The sequence below is a fragment of the Vespula vulgaris genome, chromosome 3 (assembly GCF_905475345.1).
Source record: "Vespula vulgaris chromosome 3, iyVesVulg1.1, whole genome shotgun sequence".
Taxonomy (NCBI): Eukaryota; Metazoa; Arthropoda; class Insecta; order Hymenoptera; family Vespidae; genus Vespula; species Vespula vulgaris.
The window spans coordinates 1433672-1441249 of record NC_066588.1 but is presented as its reverse complement, the minus strand read 5'-3'; the positions used below and the strand labels follow the sequence as shown (position 1 = coordinate 1441249).

The 7578-nt window shown below is 38.4% G+C and overlaps 1 long non-coding RNA gene across 2 annotated transcripts; it reads left to right on the top strand.

The window, feature by feature from the left end:
- Nucleotides 1-319: 319 nt before the first annotated feature.
- LOC127062147 (uncharacterized) lies at nt 320-3569 on the top strand. 2 transcript variants are annotated; one of them, XR_007781079.1, is made up of 4 exons: nt 320-1385; nt 2228-2333; nt 2423-2666; nt 3227-3569. It is a non-coding gene; the product is annotated as an uncharacterized LOC127062147 (long non-coding RNA). The 2 variants fall into 2 exon arrangements; XR_007781078.1 differs by having other exon boundaries at nt 320-1441.
- The last annotated feature ends 4009 nt before the right edge of the window (nt 3570-7578 follow it).

The window sequence follows — 7578 nt, the reverse complement described above, 5'->3', positions numbered from 1 at the left end:
ATTCTCTTGATTTTTTCTTTTTTTTTTTTTTTTTTTTTTTTTGTAATCGTTTACATCATAATGCTTTTCAAGGACCAATCGAATCATCGATAAACTATTTAGTAGATTGAGGGGGTGTTTGACCGAATGGATGCGGAAATGCAAACGAATGTGGATAAAAAATAGTGAGAAAAAGGTTAGTGCCTCATAGAACTTGTTTTTTTTTTCTTTTTATATATACATATGTGTGTGTGTGTGTGTGTGTGTGTGTGTGTCTGTGTGTAAGATCAATTTCAATGTTAAATCTTTTGATTCTTGTAAATATTTTCAAGGAATACGAGAACAATAAGATCATCGTAATCGAAAGATGTATAACATCGATATTAGATTCTGATTTAAAACTGGGTACAAAGACTGTAATAACGTTACATGAACCAGCGATTTTGAGATCACCAGTGATCTCAATTGACAGTTGCAGCAGTTTGGTCAGTAGTAAAAGCTGCGCATGGAGCAGCTGTACTTCGAGTAGTAGTACTTTCTGCGAAAGTGAAACTTCTTCGTGTAACTAAAAATGTTATTGTCTAATCGTGAAAGGTAAATATCTCAATGAATCCTTGATCTTGCTTCGATTATCGATCATTTTTTGTTATATTTCCTTTCTTTCTTTTTTGTATTACTTCCATCTTCTCTTCCTCTTCATCTCCTTCTTCTTCTTCCCCCATTTCAACGAAGAAAAATGTCGTATAATCGTTGTTGTCTTAACAAGATGGTAGAACAAGATCGTTCGGTTAATGTAATAAAAAGTATATACCATGATAGGAGGAGCAGTTTGTCCGGTAAGCACGTTTCCAGAAAAAGAAAGAAACGACGAATAAAATGAATACCACCAATATAATCGATCCACTCCCTAATAAAGAGCCATACGACGATCTAACAGGAAAGACTTACGGGGTAAGAAGAAGTAGAGGAGGATCTTACGAGAACGTCAGATTCACGGTAGCTTGTCCGTTCTCGATGGAGAAGAAACAGGACACAAAGGGCGTGCGTCGAAGCGAGGAGGAGAAAGAAGAAGGAGAAGAAGAAGATGAAGAAGAAGAAGAAGAAGAAGAAGAAGAAGAAGAAGAATTGAGTGAATGGAGAAAGAAGAAGAAGAAGAAGAAGAAGAGATCGTGCGGATTCGATAGGCAAGTAGCCACGAGCTCGCACGGATCCCAGCGCGATCTTGCTCGCGATCTGTCCAACGTATTTGTGGAAACAAAGAGTACGAGGAGAAGAGTAAGAGAAAGAGGAGGAGCAGGAATAAGAAAGAGAAAGAGAGATGGCTGTTCCGAGCAATGCGAGATACGTTCGATCGAACGAGAAAGGATCAAGAAGGGATCGAGGAACGATCGTCGTCGTTCGTCAACGTAGGTTGCCACGAGTCTTGCTCCACAAATCGAAGGATTAGTTTACCCTTAGTACGGTAATGATTCACTCCTCGTCACGATCATTAAATCTTAGACGATATTATTATCACGATATCTCCTATCTCGACGATAATGAACGTATTACTTGAAAATCAATTATTCTCGTTCCAGTTCTCTTAGAACGTTAGAATTTTCTTCGATGGGCTATCGTTACGTCATTTCTATATAAAATTATCGCTGTTTACAGTATCGTTTAATTAAAGATTGCATGACGTATCGCGTACAGTATTTTTTCCGTGTACGAATTTGAACGAGTGTTACGGTATTACGATATCATTTCTATATATCGCGATGATTCTAAATTCTCTTCGTTTCTTGAATCGATCTTTCCTCCTTTCTTTGTTTCCTTTTTTTTTTATTCCTCCGGAATATTTACACGACTTAGTTATATCGAATTGAAGGAAACAATGCATTTTGAATGCCGACGGTATAAATCACCTGTTTATTTTCAATGGAATTTTTGCATAGAAACCACCGGTTCCATCGCTATAATATGTCTTAATAGACTTATTAAGCGCACTTGTAAGATAAAAGACAATTCCCATTTCCGTAGAACGAGGATACGATCGTGATCTTTGCGATGGCGTCAGTTATTCGCTCGAGAGACAATGCGTTGCGTGAGCGAGGCACGTTTTTACGGATCGTTGACGAGCATAAACCGTGTAACGTTTCTTAACGAGGTGTTCGCGATCGACGCATCTAGATCGGCATACAAATGAGACTTTATTATTATTATATTAATCGAATATACACGATGATACCTCGCGCTTTACACGCTTCAGATCGGAGACGCTAGAAGGAGATAGATCGATATCAGAGAAATCGATGGGAGTTACGACGATGGACGACGAACGAAGCGAACCCAGGACGATCTTAACAAAATTACGGGTATTTCGTATATCCTCGATTATCGAACAATTTTTCATCGATTCTTGGAAAATTCATCATGAAATAACGAGGTCTCTTCTTAAACGTAGAAAATACGTATGAGCTGTATCGAGATAATCAAACGTATCTACCATGAAATTTGTCCAAGAAGGGTGATCGGCTTCCGGTGTGACATCAGAAAATGTACCAACACCCTTTCGGAATGTAGTATGGGACCTTGCAAAAAGGATATCATGGTATTCGAGGTCATCGACCGGAGGAAAATCGATCCTAAGATAATATTACAGTCTTTTACGGACGATCATTGATCGATCATATTTATATGGCGATCGTGTACGTATAAATATTTTATTTCTTTTTCTCTTCTTACTTTTTTTTTTGTGACTTTATTTTTCTTTTCCTTTTTTCTCTCTGCTTTTTCTCTCCTTTCTTTCTTCTCTTTTTCTCTCTCTCTCTCTCTCTTTTCAATACTACTTTCTCGTTAATTGGTACGTTAAAGCGACGAATAAAGCCGATTACGAAGGAAGCAACGAATAAAGCTGTCTTTCTTTTACATGCTTCGGAGAGAAGTTATATTCCTCGTAAGAAGCTTGTCGGCGAATTTAGGACCTCGATAAAACTCTCGTGGGATTTGAGTGAAAGCGCGGAAAAATAAAGCTGTCAGCTCACCGTATTCGACCCTTCTTTTTTTCTTTTTCTTTCTTTCCTTTTCTCTTTCTCTTTCTCTTTTTCTTTCTCTTTCTCCTTTTCTGTCTTTCTTCCACCTTTCTTTTTTTTCTCTTCTATTTTTCTCTCTTTTTTTTTTACGTGCTAAGTGCTAAGTAGAAATTTTTTACGTGCTAAGCTACATATGTATATATATATATATATTTATATGTTATATATCAATCTAGGAACTGGCTATTCACCAAAGCAAATCGACTTTTATCGTTTTATAAGAAGATCTAAGCTATCCTCTTCATTCTGAATGAACGAACGCTCGTATATTCTTCTCGATTTTACCTTGCATTGTATGTTGGGTCGAAGAACAAAAAAAAAAGAAAAAAAAAGAAAAATGATAAAGAAAAAAAAAAAGGAAAAAGTTTTCGTAAATAAAGAAATAATATCATCAAGAATTTTTCGGCTCTCTCTCTATCTTTCTTTATTAAATATCTAAGCGATGAAAAAAGTTGATACTTTATCATACAGTTTTGTTCGATCGACGTGTCTGAGTATACTTAGTGCGTTTTACTTACTTACTTACTTACTTACTTACTTACTTACTTACTTACTTACTTACTTACTTACGTGGACTATCGATAAAATCGTGGTCGGTCAAGTGCATCGAGACGTTAGAAAGAATGGACGGACGTGTAACGAGCTTGTGAGTCGGCTCGGTAAAAGGAGTTAATAACGAGCTCGAACGTGCGCCGCTGATTGCCGTTGATTGAAATACACCGCTATAACTTAATATCTCGCCGAGTGGAATTTCTCTTGGTGGAAGAATATGCGCGATTGATTTAAATGAATCGAAGTATACGTATGTATCTACGAAGTATAGGTATATGTAAGAACATACTTATATACAATATATATAAGTATAGGTGAGTACATATGGTATATACATACCAAGTATACAAATGTTTGTTATTTATAGATACATACGTGCGTGTATGTATTTACTCATATATAATATATACACACGTATAAGTGAATACGTACGGTATATATACATATCAAGTATATAAACGTTTTGTTGCTTATAGATAAATGTAGGAGAGAAACGTATAGGGTACGAATAGAAACATATAACGATAAAGTGCTATATGAATCGCGTGTTTTCGTTATTGCCTGATTGAATAATACATGTAACCGAATAGTATTAGACCGGTCGAGAGCGCGACACGCGATGCCCATGACGCCTGTCATGTCGTTCTCGGGTCATACGTCAGCTTTTTGACGAGTTGTTTAGCCCACTCGATTTATCGATCAAGATAAATGCGAGCGCGAGCGCGACCGAGAGCGCGCATTCCTTCGATCGCGAGCAACGTCGTCTACAACGTCGTCGAACGGGTGGATGGATAATATTTTTAAAAGGGTTCTCTCGTTTCGGGTTTCTCTCTCTCTCTCTCTCTCTCTCTCTCCATCTATACTTATACATATATACTCCAACCTGAAAGTTTTTTAACACGCGAGAACAAATTTTTTGTCGATCGTTCGATAAGATTTAATTTTTCATATCGACGTAATCCCTCTTCTAGAATTTCTTTTTTAATTAACAACGATCGAGATGATGTTCGTCGGTGAAAAATCTTTCTTTCTTTCTTTTTTCCTTTCTTTCTTTCTTTTCTTTGCTTACGAAACCCGTTCGATAAGTTAGAGTCTACGAAAGTAGAAGTTTATATCGTTTTTTCTTCTTCTTCTTTATATTCTTTGGGGATGAAAAAATAAAAGATGAGCTGTAATTTTGACGAACAAAGTATCGAGTCGAATATCAAATAGCGATATTTTATGATCGTTGAAGGGAGAATATCTGGAAGGTAAAAGAAACTTGTACGAATTCGAAACGGTTCTTTCGTCCGTCTCGTTCGGTAAGTTTACGCGCGAATTTCAAAGGAGGAAGAATAAACGAGGGAGAAAAAGAGAAAGAGAAAAAGACGGTAACCCGCGCTGCGACATAAATCACAATGAAACGCACGGCTCATTATACTTGCAGGCACTCGTGTAATTGCGACGGCCGTATCTACGCGTATTTACTCCTGAGCGGATCCGCTCGAACCCGTCGAGTGTACTCGACCACTCTCTTCTATTCCATTTTTTTCTCTTCATTCTTTTTTCCTTCTTCCTCTTTTTCCTCTTGGTCTCCTTTGAATTCTGCCGGAAATGCGATGCAAGTCCTCTTCAGTTTCTTTCTTTTCTCTTTTCTATCGTTTTTCTTTTTTATTTCGTTAGTTTCCTGTCGTTACGTTTCGAACGAATGTTTTACTTAAAAAAAAAAAAAATAAAAAAAAAAGAAAAGAAGAAAGAAATATTTTCGATTCGTTATTTCTTCGATGATGTTCTTTTTTGAATTTTTTTTCGTTATGATATCCGTGATATGATAACGAATTCTTCTTCGAATCTTTTCAAACGAAACATTTTTCTTTTTAAGGAAGGATTAAAGAGAGACTAGATCAGTTTCTCTCTCTCTCTCTTTCTTTGGATCGGTGCCTAAAACGTGAGAGATCCCATAATAAATTGTCGTGGAGGTATCAATGATCTCTCGTATCCACGTCGTCGTGAAGCGCCGGTTAATGGTCGTATACTTCGAGCCAAGTTCTCTCTCTCTCTCTCTCTCTCTCTCTCTCTCTCTCTCTCTCTCTCTCCCGTAGGGTCCGTCAACGTTGAGTAACGATCCATGACGAATTCGGCGTTTTGCACGGCTCGCTTGGACCGCCACGCTTTGGGCCACCGTCCATCGATCCGAGCGTGTCGCTCCATTTACATCGAACGAAGCAAGTTAAACTGACGGATAGATAAAGAGTAACAGAGATAGAGATAGATCATTTCAATTTAATTCGATAAATTCGAAGGTGGAACGTGATGGTTTGTAAGTTCCGTGATAAATCTGTAAAAAGAAATAAAAAGAGTCATTATTATAAATGGCAAATTAGTTCGTACCGATTTTCAGTAGCGATTTTTCACGGACAAGATTTCTTGCTTATTCTTTTTTCTTTATTCTTTTCTTCTTTTTTTTTTTGACGGAAAAGATTTAAGAAAAAGAAAAGCAAATAACAAAACCAAAAGAAAAAGCATGAAAATTGCGGAACTCTCGCAGCGGGCTATTCGCGTTCTCCTTTCACGACGGGAGAACGAGTTTCACTCGCTTTGTTTCCTCTGCAGAAAATTATACCAGAAGGATATTTTCAAATCCAAGAGTTTTCCGCACACGATTCCGGTTAAACAAGACGGACGTGTGTGGGTTGGGGAAGACGCGACACCGTCATTTATCAAGATTACTTGAAAGTTTTCTCTCCGTTTTGGGCGAAGACGTTCACGACGACGTTGCGAGAGATGTCTTTCGAAAGTGGTAAGAAACTTTCTAGTTTAGGGGTGGATTATGAATTCTCGTTTAATCCTTTTTGGGTCTTCCGTCTTCGTAAACGTTTATCGAATTGTTTCGTTCAAGATAGAAACAGTGTCAAGATAGAAAACGTGATAAGACATAAATAAATATCATCGTTTTACATACATACAGACACATACACCCTCGATGATATTTCATATTATCAAAAACGACAATTTGATAAAACAATTATCGATCATGGAACGAAGTCGAGTAAGTAGCTATTATTCTCCGTTGTCGATTATAGAAAATGTCTTTCTCGTCCCATCTTCGTTTCTTTCTTTCTTTCTTTCCTTGTCTCCTCCTTTTTTTCTTTTTCTTTTCTTTTGAACCAGCACCAGTGTCGATTAACCTCTCGCACCGTGCAACGAGAGCAGATCGTAATTGTAAGATATCGCTGCGGTAACCGTACGACGAGCAAACATCTCGACTTCTTCTCTCTCTCTCTCTCTTTCTTTCTTAAAGGGATTATCCTGTGAAACTCTTTCCTCTCTTTCCCTCTTACGACTCGTTTCTGGCACGCATAAGGTACAAATAAGAAAGAGAAAGAGGAAAAGAGAGAGAGAGAGAGAGAGAGAGAGAGAGAGAGAGAGAGAGAGAAAGAAAGAGAGAATCGAGAGATGGTGAACACCTCGCATGGTGGTTTCCACACGCATAATCACCTGTCTCGTCCATCATAAGGCCCCGCGTACCTGGCCAGATGTAATATGCTAGGGCCCACGCAAAACCCGTCCGACATCCCAACGTTTCAACACACGCCTACGATCGGTCGGCTCGCTTTCAAAATGTCGTAAGTCAAATTGCCCCGGAGTGCACCGTTTCATCATCCGGACGCGCGTGCGTTCCGAAGCGCTCCGCTTATAGCGCGAAAGCTATGAGAAAGAGAGAAAGAGAAAGAAAGAGATAGAAAGAAAGAAAGAAAGAAAGAGAAAGAGAGAGAGAGAGAGAGAGAGAGAGAGAGAGCCAGCCTATTCACCCAGCTGTATCTCCGGTCAAACGTATAAGATTACCGATTAGGTACCGCAAATACTCGTACTCGTACTCGTACTCGTACTTGTACTTCTTCCTTCTCCTTTTCTTCGAAAGAGAGAGAGAGAAAGAGGGAGAGAGAGAGAGAGAGAGAAATAGAGAGGACTCCTCGAGTACTTCTCAAGACGGGTA